This window comes from Rhineura floridana, chromosome 4, assembly GCF_030035675.1.
Source record: "Rhineura floridana isolate rRhiFlo1 chromosome 4, rRhiFlo1.hap2, whole genome shotgun sequence".
Taxonomy (NCBI): domain Eukaryota; kingdom Metazoa; phylum Chordata; class Lepidosauria; order Squamata; family Rhineuridae; genus Rhineura; species Rhineura floridana.
Window position 1 is genome coordinate 26,354,221 of NC_084483.1, and position 3,490 is coordinate 26,357,710.

Genomic DNA, 3,490 nt, shown 5'->3' on the forward strand with positions numbered 1-3,490 from the left:
AAATAAAAGGCACCTGGATAAGCCAATCCAGCTAATTACATTATTTATTATAATTGTCCAATGATGGGCGATACATGGCATATAATAAAAGCAATAAAAGCCTGAAATACAAAAATCAGTTCTAAAAAAAGTACAAACAAAATAACATAAAACAGAGAAAAAACTAAATCCATACCAACCACACATACTGACAGCCTAAAATATTCCATCAGTAAAAGGATCGGATTTAAAAGGCCTGCAAGAATAAAGAAGGTATTTGTCTGGCACCAGCATGACATTAAAGTAGGTCCCAGGAAAGCCTCTTTGGGAAGCTGAGTAGAGCAGGGGGGAAAACATAGGAGCATAGGAACCCTTATACTGAGTCAGTCCCTTGGTCCATCTAGCTCAGTATTGACTACACTGACTAGCAGAATCTTTTCAGGGTTTCAGGCAGGAACCTCTCTCAGCTCCACCTGGAGATGCTGTGGATTGAACCTGGGACCTTCTGCATGCAAGACAGATGCTCCACCACTGAGCTACAGCCCTTCCCCAAGGCGATGAATATGTATCAGAAGGTCCATCAGCACAAAGTGTTTGTTTGTTTGTTTTCATTTCCCTTCTTTCCACAGGGGTGGCCAACAACAGATGATACAATACAAAATAAAACAATCATTTAAAATAGGCTTATAGTGTATATAAATATGACTGTATATAAAAATGGTGTCTCTCAGCACGGCATTATTTGAAACGAGATGCACATTCCACTATGCCAGTGATAGCCAAAGGGGTGGTCTCCAGATGTTGTGGTGTGGACGATAACTCCCACCATCCCAGATCATTAGCTATGCTAGTTGGACAGATGAGAGTTGTAGTCCTAAACATTTGGAGGACACCATGTTGGCTACCCTCTGCATTATCCATTCCCATCTACCACTGGTATAGCAACTAATCTATAACTATGAGGTGCTAGAGCTGGATCAGGCTATGTTTGTTAAACAGGAATGTCGTCCAATTACTCCTGAAAGTCAATAGTGATAGAAATAGACACACCTCACCGAGCAGAGCATTACACAAAAAATGGGGAGACACCACTGAAAAGGCGCTGTCACTGGTCAGCTCCAACCGGGTAGCCCATGCAGGTAGTGTTTACTAACACTAGTAAAGAGACCAGCTTGTTTTTTGTGCCGCTTCTCCTCACCTCCTCTCTGCTTTACGGGCAGTGCTTGGTGGCAGGCCCGAGGAGTCGGAAGCGGTGGTGATGAGGGAGGCCGGAGCTGTGGCTGCTGATCAGGGCCTCATGAGGAAGAGGAAGCGGCGGCTGTGCTGACTGAGGAGGAGCCTTGGCCAGGATGAAGCTGAGCACGCAGGCAAGATGCAGTAGCAAGATGGTACTCCAATGCGCCAAGTACCCGCACTGCACCATCAATGGGCTCCTGGTGGCTGAGAAGCAGCAGCCGCAGCACCACCAGAACTGAGGCCGGGAGCGGGAGCCGACACCTCAACCTTCGGCCGCCCACACGCTCTTCGTGGATTGCATCCCGCTTTTCCACGGCAGCCTCACCTTGGCGCCCATGTTGGAGGTGGCATTCACACTGATTGATTCGAGGTGCAAAGAGAACAGCTATGTAATAGCCTGATACTATCAAGCTAATGAATGTGTGAAAGATGCCAGTCCAAACCAGGTCGCTGAAAAGGTCGCCTCCCGGATTGCAGAAGGCTTCAGTGATCCCGCACTCATAATGGTGGATAATACTAAATTTAAAATGGAGTGCATAGAACCGACAGCTCATGCATACAAACATCATGAAAACAAATGGAGATGCAAAGACCAGCACTTTGATTACTGTGAAGACTGGTCAGAAGCCCAGAGGATCTCCGCCTCACTTCTGGACAGCCAGTCCTATGAAACGCTAGTGGATTTTGATAATCGTTTGGACGACATCCAGAATGATTGGACAAATCCAGAGATTAATAAAGCTGTCCTGCACCTCTGCTAGGAAGTCTCCCACTGACTTGATTTGTTGGCATTTCTACTGTGCTGAAGAAGAAAAAGGGAGGGAGAGAAAGAAATACTGAATGTAAATAAAATACTAACGGTCCCTTCAAGTGATGTGGGACACCAGTGAGTGAGACGCATCACTTGCAAAAAGGATGTGTCACTATGCAGTCACATCTTTTTAATGAGAATCCTTGAGATTCCAGCCGTAGTTTGCAGCTTGTTCAGTGTTATCAACTATTAGAGTAGGGTCTGTATCTTTAGCATGAGAATTCCATCCTCTTATTTGCAATAGATGTATTCATTTCTGCATTCATTTCTGGTTCATCTTTGTAGTTAAATGGATGAATCCTTTCAAAATATCCATAGAAAAACTGTACAGTTCTGGATGCAACCCTAAAATGATAAATAGGAAAAAAGAAAGTACTTTAAAAACCAATGTAGATGTTTATTTTCATTTGACCTTGCAATTTAGATGCTTATTTTCATTTCATTTGACCTTGCAGTTTAGATGCTTATTTTCATTTGGCCTTGCTGTTTAGATGTTTATTTTCATTTGGCCTTGCGGTCCCCAACATATTCAGCTTTGTCCATCTCTTGTCAGATTCTTCCTCTGAATAATCATCAAAATGGCCAAGTGCTCTTAGTCATTTCTATAGACAGAATGTTTGGGTAAATAATGACTGGAACATTTCTGAGGACATGTTGACTTTGACTGCTGAATGCAGCAGTTCTTTCCCACTGCATCTCTCTGCTTAGCTTCTGTCTTTGTCTTTCACCTCTGAGAAAATAGCATATATATACCACAAGATCATAATATTTGCTTTGGAATATCAACCAAGGTAGTAAATGGTGACTTCAGGGTTATTATTGAGCAACACTGTTATATTGAGTAATGACCTGACAAATAATTAATGTGCATGTTACTGATATTTATGTCTCATTTATTTTGGGGATTTATACCCTGCTTCCTAGCTACACTCTCAGTGGTGAATGTTGATAGTACAGAGCATGCTGGATCCACATTTGGAGACAGATGGTTTTATGACAATTGTCCTTACTAGTGGGACAGCCTCCCCCAACCTGATGCCCTCTGGATGATGTTGAACTACCAGTTCCCAACAGCACCAGCCGGCATGCCAGAGCTTTCTTTCTTTTTAGGAAAATTTAGAATTGCCCAGTAGTATGTGATTATAATTTGGGCGCCACGTGTGCACCACATATGTGCCACTATAATACACCTGTGCATTTTCCTTGTGTGTGTATACCTGCTTTCCATGACATTCAGAAGCCTACACAGAGTGAGTGAAAATCCTCAGAACTTGGAAATTGACAGCACAAGATGAGTCACAAATTACAACAAATGCTTGCTTTGGAGCGACAGATATTTAAAACGAAAAAGTGCCATGATGATACTTTCAGACACAAGTATTTCATGTGGCTCTTCTCCAATAAGGTCCTTGTTATGAATATCATATTGGATGTGGAATGACAACTTCACAGGACTTGCCAGGG

The 3,490-nt window shown here is 42.9% G+C and overlaps 1 pseudogene; it reads left to right on the top strand.

Annotated features, from left to right (window-relative positions):
• The first annotated feature begins 1,282 nt into the window (after positions 1 to 1,282).
• Positions 1,283 to 2,039, top strand: LOC133384291 (ER membrane protein complex subunit 8-like; annotated as a pseudogene).
• Positions 2,040 to 3,490: the final 1,451 nt, after the last annotated feature.